Source organism: Cavia porcellus, unplaced genomic scaffold, assembly GCF_034190915.1.
Source record: "Cavia porcellus strain 051 isolate PalLab524CR breed Dunkin Hartley unplaced genomic scaffold, mCavPor4.1 scaffold_22, whole genome shotgun sequence".
NCBI lineage: Eukaryota > Metazoa > Chordata > Mammalia > Rodentia > Caviidae > Cavia > Cavia porcellus.
Window position 1 is genome coordinate 58806885 of NW_026947505.1, and position 26224 is coordinate 58833108.

Genomic DNA, 26224 nt, shown 5'->3' on the forward strand with positions numbered 1-26224 from the left:
CACTTTGTAGACCAAGTTTCTTGTAAACTATAATGGCCCTCCTGCCTCAGCCTCCCAAGTGCTGGAATTATAGGTGTGTGCCACCACACTGGGCTCTCATTGTTTCTTTCTTGAAACAAAGTTTCTATACTCTACTTCCTAAATTTGGTATTCAAACTCCTGGCTTAAGCCCACTGCATAAATCTTGCAGGTAAACTTCTCTATTGATTTATGGGATCCCAATCCAGACCTTACTCCTGTGCCTTAGGGCTTGCTGCTTGCTGATCTACCAAGTTGGTGCAGACCACCTGCCACCTGCTTGTGTGTTAACTGCTTTTCAGTGCTGGCCTTTGCTTCTTATCTATTAGGCAATTACTACAATATTTTTCTAATTTGTCTGAAGGCAGCTATTGACATGTGGTACAACTTTTTTTCTATCCAAATGAGCCAGGAAGAGAATGGCAGGGCATCTACGTGATGGCAGCTGGGGAGAAGGTAAGCTTGCAGCCGAAGCATTTGGCAGTGGGTGATGGAAAGCAGGTTGGTCTGTTCATCAAGTGAGCAAGCTGCTGTAGTCCGCAAGATGAGGAAGCAGGACCCACACGCAGACTGGGTGAGCACCTGGCAATGGATCTGACAGAAGTAACCTTCATTATAATGCATTTCCCTAACAAATAGTGCAGGGCCACTTTACATTTCTAAGCGTATTTTGATCAGTGTGCAAGTTCCTGCCTGCATAGCAACTAAACTCCACTCTATCCATCTTGAGAGAATAACATGAATAATTAGTGACATACCTTTGGGACCCCATAAAAGTGAGCTAGATCCTTCGTTAGGTGCGATGCTGAGGAATTAGTACTATGTCTTCAGTGTACTCAACTTTGTTGTCTCTTTCCTGGGGTTGCCTGGGTGGGAGTAAGCTTTGTTTCTTTCCTATAATAAACTTATATTTATGCTAGAATTAATCGGCATTATGATTTCTATCCTTGTGGACAAGGACCCACACCAGCATGTAACAAAACTGTTTATTATAAAATATAATCACCTACCATTTATTCTACACGGCACAGTAGGCTCATCACCTACAGATGTGTCTGTCACCTACAGAAGTGTCCATCACTTATAGCAAAGGACACATCATTTCCCATATGTGTCATTCCATATATATTATTCCAGCTCTAACCCTGTTCTTCTGCAGTTGGTCTGTGGTGTTTCTACCCCATCTTTAACTCCTGAAGAATTCGTTATTCTTAGCCTTTTAGCTCATCATATTGTATTATCTGTACTAGAATAACAACATATGGTTTTATAGTTAAGCCATTGCTTTCCTCCTTCTTTTCTTTCTTCATTCTTCCCTTAGTCTCAATTGTATTCCTTCCTTCCCTTAGTTTATTAACTTTTCAAATATATTCTGCTTTCTAGCTATTGGATAGGTGCTGCTACGCAAAACAATAAATTGCTCTTCCTTGTGAAATAAAAAATACTTTTGTACATGGCTAAAATATATACAGTTAACAGATGCTGTAATATAAACGAGATAGGTGCTCATGTACAGCAATAAATCAGAGAAATAAATAAAACTAAGGAGAGTGTTTATAGCTGGAATTTTAGAATGCTAATAATAGCCAGACACACAAACAGGAATGTGGGTAAAGTTTAGAGAGCCAGTAACAAATAGGAAATACCTTAAGCATTTTAAACAGTCATTTGGATAATAAGACACAAAAACTTATTAAAGTCCTTTTATCAGTTATGCATAACAAACTAGCACAAAAATTAGAAATCAAAAATTAGAATCAAAGTTTAGAATCTCAAGTTTCTGCAGAGCAGGAATCCAGTGCAACTTATCTGAGTGCTCTGACCCAGGCTCCTCTGCAAGATTGCAATTGAAGGTCCTTCTGGACTGCTGGCCCTGACCTGAGACTTTAAGGGAAGAATTTGCTTACCTGCGTCAGAACTCAAGAGACTCACTTCTAGATCATGCAAACTCATGTTGGCAGGCCTCATTTTGTAATAGGCTGCTAGCCAAACTTTTAAAGAACTACTTTCATACATTAGAAATTTAAGTATTTAAATGTAAAATACGTTGTCTCCTAGATGGTGGGCAGGACTGTTAACTGCGCTGTGCCAGAGACATTGCTCATCCAGCCAGAGTCACCCTGTGAAAATCTGTGTCAGATTCTGCGCTGAAGCTCTCCAGTGGCCGCACAGTGAAAATCAGGCTTAGCCGCAGCTCAGCCTGTCGCACTGAACTGTCATCCGTCCTCCTGCACCCATTTCCTCACTGCCACCTTTTCTGATTACACGTTCAGTAAAAGGCTAGCCGCACTTCCACCTCAGGACATTTGAACTCTCTCTACTAGGAATATAATTCCTCCAGACACAGGAATCATTCCCTAGGCTTGACCTATAGTCTCAAAAACACAATCCAGAACTTCATAATCCTGAATGTGTGTAGAAATCTTGCAATAAGAAAATCCCTAAATTCTAAAATCATCCAGAATTAAAACCCCAGAATGAAATTTTAGAGTAATTAACTTTAAAACATCTCTACAAGTCATTTACTTTTGTTCTAAACAAGTTATTTGCTTGGGAACATAGAATTATGACAGAGCACTTCATAAGGCACTTTACAAAATAAAACAGAAAATGAGAACAATGTTTTGCAAGCATAAACACTAAACGATAGTAAGGCAGTTCCAGTATCACAGGTATAACAGTTAAGAGTGAAAAAATGGTATTCATAAAGAAAATAGGTAAAAAAAAAATATAAACATGTAAATTCATATCACTCTGCTTGATAATTGTTTTTATACAACTTTATAGCCCTGATCATCTGAAATATTGTGGCAGGCCACCAAGGATTTGTCAAAATCCTTGATGTATCCATCAAAAACTGTAGAGTCACCACTACATATGCAGTTGCCCAGAGATCGCTCTTGAGAAATTTTATTTTTCACAAATGCAAATGTACAGAACACAGACCTCTTCATTCACTAAGGAAGCGTCAACATCTGTATGTATGTGCACAATGCTGACACGAAGCTAACATTGAGGCAAAACACTTTCACAGCATAAATTATAAGCCACATTAAAGGTGAATCAGAGCCCCTCAAAGTCTAACTCATATCTCTAGTATAGGAAATGTACATAATGAAATCTATACAGAAAAGTGATACTTTAAAATAATGTTGGGGGAACTAAAATAAAACTCCAGTGTAAAAAAGTACATTACAAGGACACTGTGGGCAATTACCCAAAGCTGGTGCAGAAGACCTGGCCAACTTGCGTGACCACTAACTGTATTGTGAAGCATTCATCATGGTAAACAGGTGGGTTTTTGTTTTTCTTTTATGGCATGGCTCACCTCAGAAAACATGTTCACATTCATTTTTGACAGATCTTCCCTACCCAATACAGTCAGATTTACACTCTAATCTCTTCTGAAAAAAAAAAAAAATCCTCACAGATAAAGGAAAGTAACACACTACAGGCCTCTGAGTATTTATTTTTCCTAACGCGGTGTAACTTCTTTGCATACAGGTGAAAACATCTAATTCTGTCCTCAGAGTTTAGCTTCCTCTTCCTTTTACATAATCCTTTTTAAAGTAAGAACACATTTTTGGCACTTCAGTTTCCAATGTTTCAGCATTTGGAATTTTAATCTTTTAGGACTGTGATCGGGGGATTTTAGACTTTAGAGATTTTAGACTGTAAGGATTTTGACCTATCAGGATTTTGGCATTTGGGATTATGGTCTTTCAGGATTATCAACGCCACGGTCACTCTTTTGCTTTCTATTCAAGCACTCAGGTCTTTTCGGTCATCTCTTCCTGGAAGGATTTTATGTAGTCATCTCTTATTTTTTTCCCATAAATTTTATTAGTTATTTAACACACAATATCATTACTTGCCTTGTATATTGTCTCACAAAACTTAAATGTAGGACTTGTAAGGACAAAGGATTTTAAAATTTTGCTTTCCTGGTGCCTACATTGCTACTTAAATGCATATGAGTTACTTGGTGGATGATGTGATTTACTTTGAGGCTTATAAGGTAACTTCTGGAGAAATGTGCTATAAAGACATTTCCTCCAATCTGGACTATCTGCAGAAAAGATTTTTGGCAATTCTATTTTAAATAGCAATTCAGATCTTTGCAGATTACTGAAATAGCTAATATATAAAATTTAAAACAAAGTTCAAAATATATAAAATTCAATATATAAAATAGCTAATATATAACATAAATATTAAAACAGAAGATAATTATTAGGGAAATAAGCAGAATTATGTTAATTCAGGCTGGCTAAATTCTCATCATAAATGCTTAGTAAATTAATTTAGAAAAATTGTCATTGGCAGGCACAAAATTTGCTCTGGGACAGTTTCTTAAATCCTATAGTTAAAACAATTCTGATTGAAAAATATTGAGAACTGAATTTTAAATGAATAATTGATGCACTTGAAAGAATTTTAGTATCATCTAGGAAATTTTTAAAATTATTAACAAAAGGCAACATTGCCAACAATTTTATTTATTTATTTTTTTAATCTGGGTGAAGTATGGACATAATCAGAACTGGGGGAAAATGCTCTTTGGGAGCACTCTCCAACAGGCAGCATAGTGGCACATTAAAAAGTAAATACATGAATTTTATTTTAATGCCTATTTAAACATATCATTTAACATGTATTGTTCACCATAATTCAAGTGATCAATAGTATGTGTGGGTAATTTTTATTCTACTGGACAGCACACAAGAATGACCTAAAAGTTTTGTAAAATTAATTGACATCTAAGGTTGGGCCTGAAAATTTGTTTAACCAACTGTTTTCCAAATGATATTGAAGCTTCTAAAACAAAGCTTACACCACGAAAGCCCTGCTGTGGCACCCGAGGTCTCAGTCCTAAGCATGCACCAGTATTAATTGAGATTACTTTCCATGCTCCTAACTGAATCTCACTCTTGGACTCTAATTTAACCTGCCTACGGTGAGGTCTGCGTTCAAGAGTTATTATTTTTTAATGTCAGATTCTGAAAGCATTTGTGAAACTTTTATGTTGAAGGATCTGTGAATACTTAGTACTAGTGAAATAAATGACACACAAGCATGAATACGATGTGATATCCTTCACTTGAGGGAGGCAAACTAGAAGTAAAGAAAATGAAGAAGATGAATAGAAAGAGATAAGGACACAGATTTTGCACAATTAGAAAATGATATAAGGGGAAAAGACGGGCAAAGAAAAAGGGAAGAGGAAATGAGAGGAATAAAGAATGTCATGTGCAGGAACCTAATAGCCCTAATCAATGCAAATATTATAAGTCATAACAAGTGCTAAGACCAACAGTATCAACAAGTACGAAGCAGGTGACTGAGGAATCGAGGGAGAGGAGTGGATTGATAAAAAAGAAACAAGCCTTCATGAACACACATAATCACTCCCTAAGACGGTCATAAACTGCATGCATTACACGCATGTACTAATAAACAAGAAAAACGAATTTCAAAATCAAAGAAATTGTAAGAAATAGATGTGGATAGGGAGTGTACCCAGGCATTGTATTTCCTTTACGGTTAACATCTTGCAAAATTATTGTGCAGAATCCAAGCTGTGAAATTCACAAATTGACATTTATACAACCCACAGAGAATGCTCAAATACCATCAGTTTTGCACACGCTGGTGTGTTTATCTGTACGTGTGTGTGTGTGTGTGTGTGTGTGTGTGTGTGTCTGCATGTATACTAAGTTCTTCCCAGGTGTAGATTAGTACAGTTGCTGTCACAATCAAAACGCAGAATTTCTTCATCACCTTAGAACTCTCATGGCACCTCTTTTTGTGATACCAACTTCTCTTTCCAACATTCCTAACCTGTAACAACCATTAGTTTCTCTTCTGTATCTAGTATTTTGTTATTTCAAGAATGCTATCCTAATACAATCTGAAACTTCAGATTTGGGGCTCACAGTACGAAAATGGATCAAAATCCATCACATACTACAGGACCTTTTGAGACTGTTTTGATTTTGCATCACCTCCTTCAGGTTAATCCAATCTGTTGAACACATGAGTAGTTCATTTTTCTTGTTGAATAGTAACATTTCATTGTGTGTTTATGGTTTATTTGTCCACTTACTCACTGGTGGACATTTATATTATTTCCATATTCTGACTATTATTATGCAAAAGGAGTTGCTCTAAAAGTTCATATACAGGTTTTTGTATCATCATATTGTTTTCATTTCTTTGGGATAAAGCCCAAGAGTGCAGTTGCTGGATCATATGATAAACACGACTTCAGTTTTGTAAGAAAAGGCAACTACAATATTCTTTCTCAAAAGAGCCGGGCCATTTAATATTCTGTTCAGTGATGCATGAGTGAACCAGTTTTTGTGAATTGTTCCCAGCAGTTACAATGCTGGGAATCTAACAATGAGCTTATAATTCTTGTCTTCATGAAACTTAAATTGAGCAGGAGGAAGAACTGTGAAAAAAATAAGATGACTTAAACTCAGAGAGGGTTTGGGAGCTAATAAATGTTGGCAGTATGACAAACTGGAGTAGAAGACTACTTTGAATCAAAGAGTAAGAAAAGTTTTTTCTTAAAAATTGATATTCTTTCAAGTTTTCTTTCCTTTTTTAATTTTTTATTTAAAAAAGAGAAAAGTCAGAAAATAAAAACAAAAAGCAAAAGGCATAAACAACAACAGTGGACTCAAAACATTAACAATACAGGTCTTCAAAACAGAATGAAAGAAATTTAACAATATTGCATATTGCATATTGTTCTCTTTTTTTCAAATAAAGAAAAGAAAATTAAAGGAAATAGAAAAAGAGAAAATAATGGTATAACAATACTGAATTCAAAAAAATTATCATCATAGAATTGCTAGTTGATAGATTACTCATTGTTAAGGGTACAAGATGATCCTTTTTTATAGCTGAATTGTATTCCATTGTATAAAAATACCACATCTTTTTTATCCACTCTGTGGTTGATGGGCATTTTGATTGTTTCCAAGATTCAGCTATCACAAATTGTACTACTATGAACATAGGTGCACATATATCACTGTGATATGACCTTTTTAGTGTTTCTGGGAAAATACCCAGGAGGAGAATAGCTAGATTGAATGGAACTTCCAATCCTAATCTGAGGAATCTCCATACTGATTTCCATAGTGGCTGCACCAGTCTACACTCCCACCAACAGTGGAGCAGTGTTCCTTTTCCCCTGCAGCCTCACCAACATTTGTTATAAGTTGATTTCTTGATAGCAGCTATTCTTTCCAGAGTAAGATGAAATTTCAGTGCTGTTTTAATTTGCATTTCTTGAATGACCAGTGACAGTGAGCATTTCTTCATATATCTATTTGCCATTTGTATATTTTCATTTGAGAACTGTGTGTTCATTTCAGATGCCCATTTTTGGAGAGGGTCTTTGAATTAGGGGGGCTTAATATTTTTCAATTCTTTATATGTTCTGTATATAAGTCCTTTGTCTGAGGAATTGTTGGCTAAAATTCTTTCCCATTCTGTGGGTTTTATTTTCACTTTGTTGGTGATTTCTTTTGAAGTAGAAAAACTTTTCAATAATATAAGATCCCAGTTGTTGATTCTTTGAAGTTATTTCCCATGCAGTTTGCATTTTGTTCATGAATTCTCTCCCTACCCCTATGTCTCCACGGTTTTTACCTACTTTGTCTTCCAATAGACTTAGTGTTTCTGTTTTAATATTTAGATCCTTGACCCATTTTGACTTTAGTGTATGATGATAGACATGGGTCTATATTCAGTCTTTGGCATGTGGAGAGCCAATTTTTTCCAGCACCATTTATTAAAGAGGCTTTTTTCCAGTGAACATGTTTAGCCTATTTGTCAAGTATAAGGTGGCTGAGTATCTTTGTAGTAGTGTTTGTATCTTCTAATCTGTTCCACTGATCCTCAGGTCTATTTCTTTGCCAGTATCATGCTGATTTTATTACTGTGGCTTTGTAGTATAGTTTCAAGTAAGGAATTGAAATGTGTTCTGTCTTGCCTTTGTTGCCCAGAATTGCCTTTGCTATTCTAGGTTTCTTCTGTTTCCAGATGAATTTTAGGAATATTTTTTCTAGATCTGTAAGGTATGTTGATGGTATTTTGATTGGGATTGCACTGAATCTGTATAACAGTTTTGGGAGTATGGCCATTTTCACAATGTTGGTTCTTCCTAGCCAAAAACAAAGAATATTCTTCTATTTTCTAATACCCTCTTCAACTCCTCTTTTAGAGTAGTACAATTTTCAGCATGTAGATCTTTTACATTCTTGGTTAGGTTGATTCCTAAGTATCTGATTTCTTTAGATGCTATTGTGAAAGGTGATATTTCCATAATTTCTCTCTCAGTAAGTATTTTGTTTGTGTACAGGAATGCTATTGATTTTTGAGTGTTGATTTTGTATCCAGCAACACTGCTGAATTTGTTTATTACCTCTAGTAGACGTTTAATGGAGTTTTTGGGGTCTTCTATATAGACTACCATGTCGTCTGAAAATAATGCTAATTTAACTTCTTCTTTTCCTATTTTTATTCCTTTTATTTCTCCCCCTCCTCTGATTACGCTGGCTAATATTTCTAGAACTATACTGAATAGGAGTAGTGATGCTGGACATCCTTTTCTTGTTCCTGATTTTAGAGTGAAGGCTTTCAGTTCTTGTTCATTTGGTATAATGTTGACTGTTGCGTTGTCATAAAAGGCCTTTATGAGATTGAGGTATATACCATCTATTCTGAGTTTCTGTAGGGATTTTATCCTGAAGAGGTGTTGGACTTTATCAAAACCTTTTTCTGTGTCTATTGAGATGATCATGTGATTTTATTTCTGGTTCTGTTGATGTGGTGTATTGTATTTATTGACTTGCATATGTTGAACCATCCCTGCATTCCTGGAATAAATCCCACCTGATCATGGTATATTATCATATTATCTTTCTGATGATTTGCTGCATCCTATTTGCCAGCATTTTATTGAGAATCTTTGCATCAATGTTCATTAGTGACACTGGTCTGTAGTTCTCCTTTTTGGTTGAGTCTTTCTCTGGTTTTGGTATCAGGGTAATATGTGCCTCCAAGAATGATTTAGGGAGGACTGATTTTTTTTTCAATTTCATTAAAGAGTTTAAGGAGTGTTGGCATTAAATCTTCTCTAAATTCTTGTAGAATTCAGCCGTGAATCCATCAGGACCTAGGCTTTCTTTGTTGGTAAGTTTTTAATCACATTTTTTATTTCAGTATCTGATATTGGGCTATTCAAAATTGTTATATCTTCTTGACTGAACTTGGTAGTTCATATGTTTCTAGAAATCTGTCCCTTTCCTCTGTGTCTTCCACCCTTTGTGAGTAGATTTTTTCAAGTAGGTATTCCTGATCTTTTGGATTTCCTTGTGATCTGTAGTAATTCCCCTCTTTTCAGTTATTATTGCATGGATTTGAGGTTTTTTTCTTTTTCTTAATAAGATTAGCTAGAGGTTTATCAATTTTGTTTAACCTCTCAAAAAAACCAACTCTTTGATTCGTTAATTCTTCGGGCTTTTTTTTTGTTTTGTTTTGTTTTGTTTTAATTGCATTAATTTCTCCTCTAATCTTTATAATTTCCTCTCTTCTATGAGCTTTGGGTTTGACTTACTCTTTATTTTCTAGGAACTTGAAATGTAGCATTAGGTTATTTATTTGCGTTTCTTCCATTTCCTTGATGTGACTATTTACTGCTATATGTTTTCCTCTTAGGACTGCTTTCATTGAGTCCCATAGTTTATAGTATGTTGTATCTGCATCTTTATTGTATTGAAGGCATTGTTTTATTTCTTCTTTAATTTCATCTGTAACCCACTGGTTGTTCAGAAGGTTGTTATTTAATTTCCATGTATTTATGCAGGTTTTGAAATTTCTTTTGCCATTAATTTCCAATTTCAGTGCATTATGGTCAAATATTATGCATGGGATAATTTCAATATCTTTTCAGTTAGTTAAGAATGTTTTATGGAATAATATATGGTCTATTTGGGAGAATGTCCCATGTGCAGCTGAGAAGAATATGTATTCTGATGTGGTTGGATGGAACACTGTGTAAACATCCACTAAGTTCATATGTTCACAGATATGATTCAGTTCTGTCATTTCTTTGTTGACTTTTTGTCAGATTGATCTATCTCTTCATGACAGTGGGGTGTAAGGTCTCCTATTGCAATTGTGTTCTTGTGTACTTGGTTTTCATGTCCATTAGTGTTTGTCTTACATGGCTGGGTGCTTCTGTATTAGTTGCATATATATTTGTAATTGTTAGTTCTTCCTCTTATATTTTTCCACTTACAAGTATGTAATGGCTTTCTTTATCTCTTTTAATCCTTTTAGGTTTGAAGTTCACTTTGTCTGCAATATTCTTTTGCTTTTTTTCTGGGTTCTTGTTGCGATGAATACTGTTTTCCATCCTTTGACTTTTAGTGAATGAGTTTCTTTTTGAGTCAGATGTGTTTCGTGTATACAGCATATAGTGGGGTCTTGTTTCTTGATCCATTCTGTCAACCTGCTTCTTTTGACAGGTGAATTAAGAACAAGTGACAGCAAAATGGAGGACTTTAAAAGTCGTACACCAGAAATCACTGAAAAGATAGCAAATAAAGTAAAGAAACAAATCCATGAGGCTATAGAGGAAATCAAATTAGAATTAATGTCTTATGTAAAGACAGAAATAATAACTTTAGTAAAGGATTTGTTCAATATAGCTAGGGAAGAAATAGATATAAAAAATACAGGAGCATGGGAAATGGATTGAAACTTTGAATGAACAATGTAGAAAATAAACAGAATCCATGAAACAAATTCAAAGAGATATCCAAGAAACAAAAAATTCTACTGAAAGCTGGCAAAACCATTTAAATGAAGCTGAGAATAGAATTTCAGACCTTGAGGACAGGGTTGCAGTTAGTGACCATGAAAAAGAATTTATAAAAACAAAAAAGCAGCATGAAAAGACAATCCAGTAGCTTCAAGATGACACCAAGATAAACAATTTAAAACTAATAGGCATTAGTGATGATGCAGGAGACAATGCAAACAACATAACTAAGCTGCTTACAGAAGTAATAGCAGAAAATTTCCCTAACATGGGGAAAAAATCTAACATACAAATAAGTGAGGCATATGGAATGCCAAACAGTCATAACCAACATAAATCTACACCCAGACATACTATAATCAAGATCCCAGACACACAGCATAAAAAAAAAGAATACCAAAAGCTGTTAAGAGAAAAGACACAACTCACCTATCAAGGAAAGGCTATTAGAATCAAGGCAGACTTCCCAGCACAAACCTTTGGGTTAAGATGAGCTTGAAGTGAGGTAAAACATAAAAAAAAAAACTTTCAACCCAGACTGATGTACCCAGGAAAACTATCTTTCAAACTTAAAGGAGGAATAAGATACTTCTATGACAAATAACAAGTGAAGAAATTCATATGTACCAAACCAATCTTAGAAAGAGTATTGAAAGACATACTAGACATACTAAAAATGACGACAATCTCCAGAACAACAACAGAAAGAAACCACCAGGCTGGGCAAGAAATTAAACAAGGGAGGAAAGTGGGAAACCAACAACAGGGACATAATATGGCAAAGTCAAGCCAGTACCTACTGATGATATCCATAAATGTAAATGGGCTCATGCTGAATTTTCCACAAAGAGACAGATGGAGACAATTTGTATAAAACCTAGAAAATGGTTGTTCAAGTTTAAGGAACCATCCGTACCAAGTCTGGAATATAATGTGACTGACATTTTAAATGATCACTTTGGCTAGTGTAGAAAAAGACATGAGGGGAATATGAAAACCAATTAGGGACTATTTGGAGAAGTCTCAGTGTCAGGAAATGATGACATGAAGCTGGGTGGCAGTAGTGAATACAGAAGCATTCGGAGTTCAGCTAATATTCTGCAGTAAAGCCAACAGGATTTGCAAATACAATGAATTATATAGCATGAGAATACAAGTATTGAAGAAGTTATTTGATTAGATTGAGAAACTAAGTATGTAAATGAAAACACAAATCTGGAGATTGAGGGAGAGGTTGCAAAGATGCGCATTTGTGATACAGTATTTAAGGACAGAGAACTGGATCAAGTAAAATTAGGAAAGAATATAAATACAGAAGAGGACACGCGTGGGTTTCAATTTAGAGATTGTAAAGGAGTAGAGAAAGCTATAGGGAGAGAGCGAACAGCAGGGTGGCACCCCAAATAAAATAGGGGAATGTCTTTAAAGATAATGTGCTTAGTTCTGCCAAATGCAGACAAGAGATCAAGCACAATGAGAGGCTGAATCAGACAGAGGAGTGGTCCTGGGTTTTACTTGGCCAAAATTGTTAAAGACCTTATCAAAGCCAATTGCATGATTAAGTGTATATTACCAAAAAGGAGACAAAAATACAAAAATTATGTTAACTGAAAAAGTTAGACAAATGCCAGTTGTAAAGTTATGAATTGAATCTCATTATTTACTGCATTTAAAGGATGTGTGGAAGAGGAAAAAATAGGTTTTATGAATTTTATGAACTTTATGGCCAGGGAAACACAACATCCGAGTCTTTCCATGTCTTTGATTCCAGTATCCAAGGAAGAGCAGAGCAGAAGATAAAGATTCACTTTCTGGTAAGTTTTTCAATTTGTTGCCCATGTAATATTGGGAAGTAACAGTAACATATCTTGAACTAGTTGAAAATATATTGGCTTATACAAGGAATTAAAGAAATTCTGCAGTGAATCTGCACCTACAAACACGAAAGTCAGGGAATCCTTCCCTGTGGTGCATAAGGCATCCAGCAGAAATGACCATTTATCTACCTCTTCCTCTCAAACTACTTTCTGTGTGATGTTCTCAGAAGCAAAGCCAGAAATATGTTTTTTCCTGGAAGCTATGAGCAAACATCTGTATCTCCTTAGGAAAGGCAGCACTAAACATCACAGTATGACAAATATCTTGGTGGCGTAGTATCTTGTTATATGCTGTATCTAAGGCTCAAATCTCATATCCAGCATTCTGTCAGCTTCACCCAATATCAAGTATTTGAAGAAGTCTAATCCAGTTTTCCTTCTTCCTCTCATGTCCACCAAACATTCTGGGGTAGGTTCTAGTAAGTTGCATCCATATTGTTAAGTCTCGAATCTTCTGGCTAATATCAACACCACCACGAGGTACACAAGGGCAAAGTCTAGGCCAGTATGAAAATTTTCTAGCTTTCTTGTAGATCTACACTGACAATTCTCTTGTTGGGGATGACACCCAGGATATTAGGTACATCCATACCTCCCATTTCCCTTTGTAATTTTTAAGCTTCTCTTGACCATCTGTATATATTTGACTCAGGGTTGGTAGCCATGCTGCAGCTTTTCCCTACCCTGTTTGAGTGCAAGCCATTAAATCTCTTATTTTCCTTGATAACAGGAATTGCATGTGTTTGTTCCAGCAAACAGGGTGAGTATAACAAGTAAGTTCAGTGTGTTCCATGGCAATTTCTCCCATCTCAACATCGCTGAAATTTTCAATATATGGAGGGCAGTTATTGCAAGTTTCTCCGATTGGTATATCATCTTATTTCTCAAAGTTAATCCCTATATTTCCTCCCAAGAAAAGCTCCTGTTCTAAGTATTCTCTTGGGGGAAGTGATTTGACCAGTCATCTCCATCTGATCTGTCAATCTGATATGTCACTGACTATGTCCACTACATTCAAGTTTGCCAGGCAGTTCTGTCAAAACTGCCAACTCTATCATAGTCTCTCCATCCACGGTCCTCAAATCTGCTTCTCTGTTCTTTAAATGAGGAGGTTCACAATGCCTTTTGGGTGCTGTACTTGCTCTTCCACTCTGATGATCAGGAGAGTTTGTATCTAGACCAGCAAAATGCAGGTCTGTGCCAACGACCATATTCCCCACCAGCACATGACTCACCCTGAAGGAACCGAGAACTTGTGGTATCTCACTGCAGGTATTAACACGTATGAATACTGGACTTCTGACAACTTTTCAAAGTAGCTGGGTGACACCAGTAATACACCTACTCTGAAGAGCACGTCAGCATACAAGACATCAGCACCACCATCTATACAAGGAATTTGAGAATTGCGGCTAGTTTTAGCATGACCTGGAGCAGTTAACAAATTACTGTAATGATCTTAAATTGACCTACACAGCCGCTTCCTTGTTTCTAAAATCTGTTCAAGGTATTTTTCAGAACACAAGCACAGAACCCTAAAGCCATATTTAAATGATTTAGAGACACTGGAGGAACCAAAAATTTCCCAACAGCAGAATCTAGGTGTCAAGCATACGGCATCCGGGGCTTAGCCAGAAAGTTAGGGATGCAATGAACAGCTGTAAGATAAAGCAGAATTATTCACAAGTTTCACCTGAATCAGTGTATCAGATGTGGACTATCCTATGGGGACTCCTGGTTGCGTCCAAATAGTCCTCTATTGCTCCTTACCTGGAGCATTTAACTTTCTTTGTTACTTGTCCAGTGGAGAAAGAGATTTGGGTATTTCCTATTTCCTTGTTGATGGCCCTACTTTAAAGCTGGTCCTTTTTGCAAAAAATAGTGCTCTGTATTGTTGGTTTCAAGTTGTGTGAGGCCGCGATCCCTTGCTTGGTAACACTTTCACTCTGCTTTTAATTTTCCCTGCATGTTAGTTGGAGCCTGTTTCTGAGAGTATTATTTTATTTGAATGTTTTTGGAGATGACTAGTGAAAGACAATTGGAAGGACGTAGGAGTAGATGGGAACAAAATCAGGATATCATAGGTTGCAATGAATTAAAACTCGTACACATATTTCCCAGCATTTCTCCCTTCACCCATAGTAAAGATTGCTAGGGGAGAGGAGTTGGCTGTAGTGTCCCATTATGTAGTTTAAAATGTAAAGACCACATGAATATTTGTGTGTATGTGTGAAGCTGTTGCACCCTATTGAGTTGCTTGCCAGAATTTGATGAAGCAAGATTCTTTTATCTTATTACGTAGACCTCTGTGTCCCTGAAGAAGTCATGTACTATTGTATATGCACACATATGTAGATATACATACATATATGTGTAAACATATCTACATTTGACTAGAGCAATGCATTCCACATACTTTTAAGAAGTTAAACTTGATTACACCCACAGAGCTACTCATAAATGATTTCTCTACATTTGCAAATCCCACAATATATGAGTCATTTTTAACTTCCCTGTCTGAACTCATTTGGGATGGTTGAGAGTAGTTGCAAATGCTGTGAAAACATCATTTTTTGTGACACACATAATGAGATTTTACTTGTAAGAAAAGGGATGATGACATCACCTCATGATCTGTCATGTATACTATTGGGACAATCTGAAGAAACAAGTACTGCGTTAATGCCATGAGCCCCAGCAGGGTTTACAGTGTTTGGCATAAATCTCCTCTTGGTATGTGAGGCATTATTCTCACAGCAAAGAATGTTTCCATATCGTGGCTCTCTTTTCTCTTCCTGAGGCATTATCACATCCCAAAAATAATTCTTCATTAAAGTTTCTGGGCACTGTCACTATTTCCTGGTGCCACTCTGCAGAGGTTAGCAGTAAACTTTTCTTGTAATATCATCATTTGCTTTCCTCTCTTTTCCTTAAAGGCTCTCTGTAGCTATCGCTGCAGCATCTTAGGTTTATCTAGGGTTCAAAACTGTACCCTTAGAAAAATTGTGTGAAAGGACCAGAATTGATGGTGTAGCTTCAGAAATTGCTTGTGAATTTTATAAAAAGTCAAGCTCTTAGTTTTAAGGAAGTATCTTGGAAATAAGTAATATTTAGGAAACACTGTCAAAAGTGTGTTATAACTTTGCATGCACAAAACTCTAGGTTCAATCTCCACTACCAAAAATGAAAATAAAAATAAACAGCAACAAGAAGCTGAGTGTGGTGGTGTACCTCTGTAACCCCAGCACTGGAATGGCTGTGGCAGGAGGATCCCTGCAAGTTCAAGGCCAGTCTGGGCTACATAGTGAGTTCAAGGTCAGACTGAACCACATAGTGAGACCTTGTCTCAAAAACACCAAGTGGGAAAAAAAAAAAAAAAAAAAAAACAGCAATAACAACAAAAGCCTTATGTATTTGTCACTGGGGCACACTGTTAAATGATATTTAATGGCATATGCATATCTAGATTTACATTCCAATTCGTATAATTATTTACTTTGTAATTTAGGGCAGTCACTTCTAGTTACAAGTTTCTCTTTTGTCTAGAAGAAATGAACACACAGTTACCCAGAATAGTTGTAACAATTAGAGGGCCTGGGATGTGGCTCAGCAGCGCAGCACCTGCCTGGCAAATGCTTCCCTACAACAATTACAAAATCTCAGCACAGTGGTTTGCATTTAGTGGTTTTTAAACAAATTTTATAGAAGCTTTTTTTTGGCTAAAAAGAAGGAGGAGGAGCAGCAGCAACTATTAACTCTGTAGTCTTTTTGAACAAATCACTGTCAATATTGAGTGCAGTATTTATCAAGCTAATCGATATGAGAAAGATTTGGTTAAGTAGGCCTGGGTTCTGCTGCCCATATCCTAACTCTGTGCTGACTGCCTCCTGCGCTGGAGTCTCCACTGTCATATATTTAGGGCCATCTATGGGTCTTTCTCATGTAGTTCCCTCAGTAGCCGTGATAAGACTGAGGAGTCTTAGTTCTCAAATTACTCTACGGAACAAATAGTAGCAGGGTAATCTGTGTCCTTATGGATAAATATTTGGAGAGCCTGTATCACAAATATTGCTAAATGATGATGTCTCAACTGTGCTACATGGATATTTCATTCTTACTGATCAGTAGAGAGTTCCATTGGCTTCTTTTCTTTCTCAGTCTAATATTGTTATGTTGCTTAAGCCATGTTTCTATTTCACAAGGATTCATCATATGCTATTTTTTCACTGTACATTTATTTTAAACAATAATTTTATTTTAAAGAGAATAAAGCAAACCAGAACAGAAGAATGCAAGCAACACAGGACTTCAAAACAAGAAGATAGGAAGCTGACAATGGCTACCATGATGTCTCCTGTTTTCTTCAAAATAGCTGTCCATATCATCACACACAATAAAACCAAACAAAACAAAGCAGAACAAAACCAATCAAAACAAAAGAATGAAAGCATTACAAGACTCCAAGACAAGATAATAGGAAATCAACAATGGCTAACCTTGATATCTCTTGTTGTTGTGACCTAGCACTAACCAATGAACCTCCATTAAAATTCCATTTCCAGTAAAGACTTAAGTTCCAGCTGCTTGTAAATCCCCCCAACCCCCCTTCTGCATGTTTCTGTAAGGTGTGCTGTTCCCGGAAAATGTTTAACCGCAGAGAGCAATGGAATGTACCAAGAATCCCAGATGTTAATAGGTCAACAGCTTTGCGGGTTTTAGCTTTTAAAAACTCCGCCCTTAATCTGTTAGGCGTGCAGTCTTCCATGTTGGATAGCGGAGGCTGCTTCCCAGGCCTGACCTAAAATAAAGCCTTTGCTCCAAATTTCTTAATTTCTTGCTTCCTTGGATTTTATTCTGGGGTCCGAGCTATCACATTGTTTTGTTCAAAATAGCTGTCAATGCCATCACACATAATAAGTAGTTAAATAATGCCAAAACCTATAAAGAAAAGTTAATAATTATTCATTACCTCACCACTGCCTCCCATCTCTGTGATATCACATAAACCTAACATTTTGCTATGTATCTAACCTTAGCTGTAGCTATTTTCTTTCAATATGGCTATATCATTGGGCTTACAACATTGTTTAATGAAAAACATAATATCTCAGTCTGCAATTAGTTTTTCTTATTTGATACATCAAATAATCCACTTCATTTCCATAAATATAAGTTGTTTCTAAAAATGCTTTCTAATATTTTTAGCTATTATTGTAACTTAAACATCTAATCCACTTGAACATTAATTTGGCACATTGTGAGGGATCATGTTCTTTTTTTCTTATGTACATAATTGCCTAAACAGCTTCTGGGTACTGAATCATCACATACATTTGATCTGCTTTTGAATTGTCTCTTCTGTTTCCTTGATTCATTTTCCTTTTCTATGCCAAAATATGTTTGTTAAGATTGTTTTATAGTAAACTTTTTTTTAGTGTTAGGGAAGCTAGTATTTAAAAAAAAAATTATTTAATCAATCATTTTTCTTTTTTAATTTTATTAGATCATCATGAGTTACATATTATTTCATTTCAATATTTGAATAAGTCACCTCAAAAATAATATTAGAATTTTGATTGGGCTTACATTAAAATATTAAAAAATGAAATCAAGCATATTATCACCTAGAAAATGAATATATTATCAAAAAGGGGTCTTTTTTGTGTAGTTGTTTGTGTCTTATTATTTTTTTTATGGAATTCTGTAAGCCCTCACCTGTGACTTTGTTACTTGAGTAGGTACCCTGAGGTTAATCATCCTTTTTGGAATGTAACTTATTTGGCCATTTATTTTTTAATGTTCTTGCCTGATTCTTTCTCTTAATTATATGGAGGTGAAATTCCTGTAATATAAAATCAATCTATTCTTAAATGAACTTTTAAGTGGTATTTAGTATTTAGTACATTTAGCATATTATACAGCCACAACAAATTTTCAAATCATTTTATCAACTAAAACGAAGCTAATTAAACACAACCTATACTCTTTTTCTTCATATTGATTGGAAGATGGTAATATTTTTTCTATGGCTATAAATTTTACCTTTTGTGAATATTTTACATAAATGGAGTTATAAAATACTTAGCATTTGACTGAATGCTTTAATCTAGCATAGTTTTCAAGTTTCATTCAAATTATAGGAGATAAGAGTATTTTATTTCTATGTCTAATAACATATCACATTGTACCACAATTTATTTATCCACACATTTTAAATGGCCATTTTCCCCACTTTTTAGCTATTATAAATAATGTCATTATGCACATATATATATACAAATATGTTTAAATATTTGGTCATATTTATCTTAGTCACATAATGATGAGACTGATGTTTGAACTTAATTTTTAGGAATTGACAGACAGTTTTCAACAGTGCCAGAGCCATTTTATATTCTCCTTAGCAACGTTCAAAGTTTTCAATGGTTTCACATCCTCGCTTATACTACTTTTCTGGATGAAGTGATAACTTTCAGAGGTTTTGATCTCTGTTCTCTTTGTGGTTAATGCTGCTGAGCATCTTGTGTGTTTGGTTTCTACATAATCATTGGAGAAATATTGGTTCAATTCCTTAGCTTATTTCTTTGGTTGGTTTCATTTTGATGTTGAGCTGTAGGGATTTTTTACTCTGGATATTAATTTACTATCATATTTATAGTTTGGAAATATGTCTCCCGTTACCTCACTTTCTTGGTAATATCTTTTCATGCACAACAGTGTTAAATGATACAAAGTCCAATACATTTTTTGTTTTCTTGTTCATGATTTTGGTATCATACATAAGACTCCATTGTTGATTCCAAATTCATAAACAATCTCCCCCTATTTTCCTTTAAGAATTTATGGTCCAATTTGGTTGTGGTAACACACACCTGTAGTCCTAGCTGTTCAGCAAGGTGAGGCAAGGGAACTGCTTAGGCTCAGGCAATTCAGACTATCCTGGACATGAGACTGTCTAAAAAAAAAAAGAATTTATGTTTTTAACACTTATATTTAATATATTGATATTAATTATATTGATATAATTAATACATTGTGAGATTTTATGGTGTGAGATTGAGATCCAGCTTTACTTTTCTAGCTTGTGAATATTCAAGTATGGTACTGGCATTTGTTACAAAGATTTTTGTTCTTCATTGGCACTATGCTTGAAAATTATTGCTCCCAGATGGACAGCCTCACTTTTAGACACTCGACTTTGTTCTATTAGTCTATTTGTCAATGTTTATGACAATTTCAAGGGGTTTGATGACAGTGACTTTATAGTACATTTTGTTGTATCTTTCTTTTCAATATTTTTTGGCTATATGGTGTTCCTACAGTTTATCTCCTTGATTACATTTATTTTTAAGGATTTTATCCTTTTGGATGCTATTATAAACAAGATGATTTTTAAAATGACTGTTTCAAATTACTGGTTTGCAAAAAGTGTCTGGAATTTTTTATATATAGTACTATAAAACTTGAAAATAGAGACAATTCTTTACAAATTTAAATGACTTTTTTTCTTATTGTCTAATTATCTTGGCTAAAACTTCCAGTACTCTGTTACAAGATAATACAGAAAATGGGTCCCGTTGTTTTAGTCTTGCTTTTTGGGGAAAAAACCTTATTGTTTCATCACTGACACGGTATTAACTGTGAGTTTTATCATACCTTTATCATGTTGAGAATGTTCTTTTGTATTCTTAGTTTCCTGAGTGTTTATATGAGGAAATGCTATTAAAATTTGCAGAATGCATTGTGTACATCAATTGAGATGATGGTAATGATATGCATTTTCCCTTTATACTATTAGCTCAATATAGCACTTTGATTGATTTATTTATTTTTGTGCCAGTGCACCATTCCTGGTATTTCTGGGTTTAGTCTCACTTGGTCAAATATAGGTATTTTTTTTAATATGCTGTTCAATTATGTTAGTTAGTGATTTGCTGAGGATCTTTTCATTAATATTTATCAAGGACATTCAACTGGAGTTTCTTTTTCTCATAGTTTCTTCATACAGCTTTAATATGAGGATAATACTGTCCTCAATAGAATAAGTTAGAAGGTGTTCCCTTCTGTTTTAATTTTGAAAGTGTTTGAGAAGGTATTATTTTAAGTCTTCTTTAAATATTTAGTGGGATTCACTATTGAAATCTTCTGATCTGGAGCTTTTCTTTGGAGATTTTTGATTACTGATTTGACCTGTTTGTTATATATCTATTCAGATTTTTCTATTTCTTGTGCTTTATATATTTCTTAGAATTTGTCCATTTATTCTACTTTCTTTGTTTTTTGTGTAATTTTTTAACATATATCTTCTATTTTTTATTTTTCCAAGATTAGTAGCAGTATCACTATTTTCATTTCAACTTAGTATTTTTATTTTTTCTTAATCACTTAAAGATTAGTCAGTTTTTGATCTTTACCAAGAACAAACATCGATTTCTTGATATTCTCTAATTTTGCTCTTTGCTACCTACTGTACTATTTTCCTTTTTTCCGCTAACTTTATTTTGTTCTTTTCCTAGTTTCTTGTGGTGTGATATTAGGTAATATTTTGAGATTTTTTTCTTCTAATTTCCTCTATACTTTCTTCGTTGAGTCACTGGTAGTGTGAGAAGATATTTTATGTTGCTTAATTTCCACATGGATGTGACTTCTAGTTTTACTTTTTCATTAATTTCCAGTTTCATTCATTTGTTGTGGACATATACACTCTGATGCACATTTTTAAGAAAATTATTGAGAATTAGGAATGCTTGATTCATACTTGTGAAGCCTCTCCATTCTTCTGTTATTGGAAAGAATTCTAGATACATCCCTTAACTCTATTTGCTTTAGTGATATTTCCCATCATCTGTTTACAATCAGTCTTGTCTACATGTCCTATCTACTGTTGATAGTGAGGTATTGAAGTCTCCAACTTTTAGTCAGAATGATTTTTTTCTTCTTTCATTCTTCAATGTTTGTTTCATATATTTTGTATATGCTAGCACTTCATGTGTGTATATTTATAAATGTTAGAGTCCTGTTGAATTTCTCCTTTTATCAATACACGATGTCTTTGAAAAATTGATTTGAAGTTTATTTTTCATATTATTAGTGACTCTAATTTTCTTTAAATTATTATATTCATGTATTTTTTATTTGTTCATTTTCATATAATTTGTGTCCTTTTATTATCATGTTTTACAGTTTTAATCAATTTGTTAATGCAATAGTTTATATCTACACTTGCAGATGAAGTTGGCCTAAAGGAACTTGCTGGGTTATGACATATTAATAAATTATATTGAAGTGTGTGTGTGCCTTCAATAACTTAAATATTCTTGGTTAGCATTACTTCTTTCATGGTTATCTACAATTCAATTTCTCTAACATTAAACAGGATTTATGCTGTGATTTTGTATTTACTAAGTGACTCCCTTAAATGCTTTTGGTGAATTTTCTTCTTACATTTTTTTGGCTGTTGCTAACTATCTCAAACTGAATCAATAGTTTCTGAACTTTTGTGAGCCAGTAACATAAATCAGCATGTTTTGATGTCTTCATAATTTATTTTGAAACTCTTAAGAGTTGTACTACAGATGCTTAGAAGTTTTTATTTCACCCTTTCAGGATTTTCTCCTTTCCTTGTATCCATAGTTTCCATATTTTCCTTTCTGGAAATAGGCAATCCATTACCTTTAGAGAAATGACCTGAAGCTTTCCTATGATAGCTGCATAATTATTCTTCTTCAAAACAACTGTGTAGTCTGTAATCTTGTAGTTCTAACTTCATGTATTTTATTTCACCCGCACCAGTTCCCTGGCTGAATGCTGTGGTACTTTGTTTGGATTTGTTATTTCAGCTTTGACTTAGCAGCGAGGACGGGTATCAAAACATAAGCAAAGAAGTTTTATTGCTGACCAAAGAGCTATATCGACAGGTGTCTGCTCTCCGCTTCATTTTTCAGCTTGGTGACTGTGGCTAAGTGCTTTAACTATCTTGTAACTCAGTTCTCTTCTCTATAAAATGGAGATATTTACTATACCTAACCCATAGAATTTTAGGTCAGTGAGCTTAAAACCTTATGTGTCACATAGCACAATAAAAACATTTGATAATGTTACAATTGCTCAATGTGTCTGGAGAAAGAGAGAGAGAGAGAGAGAGAGAGAGAGAGAGAGAGAGAGAGAGAGAGACAGACAGACAGAGATAATGATACCCATGATATCAAACAACTGACTTACTTATATCTTACTTCAGTTTAGTGGAAAATTATAGATTCCAAGCAGAGTTCTTTCCATGGGATCTTAATCCTTGGATACATGTGTCATAATTTGCTTCTTACAATTGAGTATTATATAATAATAAAGTGCTACAAATATATGAATCTCAGTATCCTTGTTGTAGCCCATGTTATATATTTATAAATGAATATATTGGAGTAAGTTCATATACATATATAGAGAGTAAATTATTTTTCCAATTAAACCTGTTACTTGCTAAGTTTTAAAGTGATACATGTTATAAAAAATTTTATTTTTAAAAATTTTTTTTGTCTTTTTCATTTTTATCGGTACCGGGGATCGAACTCACAACCGCCTGCTTGCAAGGCAGGCGCTTATGCTGCTGAGCTAAATCCCCAGCCCCTGTTATAAAGAATTTTAGAAAAAATAATCCTTTCAGATTTGAAATTGACCAGAATTATTGACAAAGAATGGAACTAGTGAAAAAAGAGATTAAAAAACTAACTACATAAACATTGTAGCTTATATCTGCATGTGGTTCTGCTTTGGAGAACCTGACATAGGCTTGTTGGCCTTTTGGACTGTCTTTACTACTTTTCAGTTCAATATTCAAATGTCTATTTAATATGTTTTATTATTTCATATTTTGATTTTCCCAGGAGAATTCTGCTGCAATACAAAATGTTTCACACCTGGGACTGCCCGCCCATAGTCTTTAATGTTACAGTTCTTGTTCTGGGGGCTGGAGATTTAGCTCAGCGGCATGAGCACCTGCCTTGCAAGCAGGCAGTCCTGAGTTCAACCTCCAGTACCCATAAAAAGGAAAAAGACAAAAAAAAAAAATAGTCCTTGTTCTGACACTGTTGTTATAAGACACTCAATGAGTCTTTAATATATTAAAGCAAAACATAAGGGGCCTAAATGTAAATACCTTATTTTTCTCAGAGAGTGAAGCTCTCTAATTACGGATGGCATGGTGTCCTAGAGTATATCATGGACCCATGGACAGGTAAGAAACTTCAAGAGTTTTTTTTTTTTTTTTTAATAATTCCCAAATATTTGTATAAGAGAATTTTAATTAGCACTATTTTGGGATAAATATATTTCTCAATTCTTTAAGCTCCAAAATACAGAGTAATTTTGGAACTAAAAGACGTTTCTTCCTCAGTTCACAAAGAAATTTTAGTATTCTGAATATAAGTTATCATGTAGAAAAAGCACTGTTATCATCTGATCCTATGGGAATATCCTCCTGCTTATTTGTGCTTTTCAAGAAAAAAAGAACTTTTGATCCGCCAGGCTGGCCTCGTGCTAGATGGAGAGGATAACTTCAGCTGAATGTGGGTAGAGTTAGAAAGGGGTATTACCCCTCAAGGTCCTAGAAAAATTCTACAATTTACTTTTTCTCATTAGGTGAGTGATTTTCCTATTAAGCTCATTCCCTGAGGAAGAAAATAGTGCAAACAATTATTTTTCTTCCAGTTCTTATCTTTAGAGCAGTTTGATATCTAGCTCACCCTTCATTTTGTTTCTTAAAAGGATTTGTGTCTTTTTTCCAGAATACGTATCTGAAAATAATGTTAAACAGAAGATGTACAGATTTTTAAGTACAATAATTTCCACACATTTAAAATGCTCTATATCGTATACTTCTAAGTGTTTAAATAAAATGTTTTATTTCTAATTTAGTAATAAGATGTACATTGCTTCCCGTTCATTCTTTCAACCACGGATCCTATATTGGCAATAACTGGAGGAGCATGAGCTGTAATAACCTGTATATGCCACAAAGAAAAAATTCATATTTGAACAATTGCGTGATAGTAGAGGTTTAAGAGGTAAACTAGATTTTAATATGTTTACTAAGTGAGTCTCAAACATTATATACTGTAACTTGTGGAAATGTGTATACTTGATGATTTTCCTTAACTGTCAGATTTTGGTGATTTTTGCCATCATACCAAAGATAGTTTTTCCTTTGACTTAGTTGAAATTTTCAAATAGAATTCTGCATAATTAAAACCAGTTTTGAGGAAACTAGGGCTAATCCAGTAGTGCTTTACTTACCTGGAACAAGCAGCCCTTCAAAGAGAAAAAATTACTTAAAATCAAAATTACACTGCTTTTAGTGTTAGGAAAAATCAACACGTGACAATAAAAATTGGATTAACATCATTTTTAAACAGTAGAGGAGATGAGTTTCAGATGAGCTATTTAATGCTATCCAAAAAGTCAAACCCCAATTATTATCAAACATGAAAAGAAATAAATGAAGGAAAACTGAATGATTAAATGCTTTCATCTGGAACTTTGATTTCAATATTCAGAAACCATACAATTCTTCTGATTCATCATGGTCTTTGTTTATTACTAGTGAATTAAAGTGTGGATGGAAAGAATTCATTACCCTTTCTATACACTTCACTACGTGCAGGTCATTTATTAATCTGTGTTATCTGCTGAGACTAAAGCAGCTGTAATGACATTGTTAAACATTGATTAATAAGCAACTCTCATAACTAATAAAAGAAACATGTAAAATGTGTTTTCTTTCAAGTATTTATCTTAAAGTTTTACTCTCCTTTTGGGAATAAAGAATTTCAGAATGCCATTAATATTCTTTCTGAGCAAACGGGTTTGCTTTTGCAGCTGCTTCCAGTCACACCTATGAAACTCGATTACGAAAAAGAATTCAGTTACACTAAAAAACTCGTCTTGTTCACGAGCTGTATTAATTCTCTAAAATTAACATGCAAAATTGAAACATATTTTATGATTTTCAGTTATTTTTCTTTAATGCTAAAAGGCTATTCATTCAAAGTTGTGTTTTTATTTCCTTTATTTTGATTACACAACCTAATACACATCCATTTGTGGTTTGGAATTTAAATATTTTACAGATTGGCAGCACTTCAACAGCCAGAAGCATATTAAAAAAAAAAAAAAAACAAAAACAAAAACAAAAAAAAACTCTGTACTTACTATTAGATTTTCAGTATAATCAGTTTGATTTAAGTGTTACCAGAGCATTATTAAATGTCAGATATTTCAATTATCATTAACAGTAAACAAGAAGACTATCTCTGACACATAAGCAAATTACACAATTTCCTTTCCATCAATACTGTAGAAAATAAAATGGCAATGTTAAGAAATGGTTTTCTAGCACTGTAGATGTTTCAAGTGCAACCCAATCAAATTCCTGACTTCTTAATAAAGTGCCTCTCGTGCTGTCAAAAATTCATCTTGAAATTTGAGGTGCCAC

The 26224-nt window shown here is 34.4% G+C and overlaps 1 pseudogene; it reads right to left on the reverse strand.

Moving 5' to 3' along the window:
- Positions 1 to 12684: 12684 nt before the first annotated feature.
- LOC100733029 (ATP-dependent RNA helicase DDX3Y-like) overlaps positions 12685 to 26224 on the reverse strand; it is a 167153-nt pseudogene continuing 153613 nt past the window's right edge.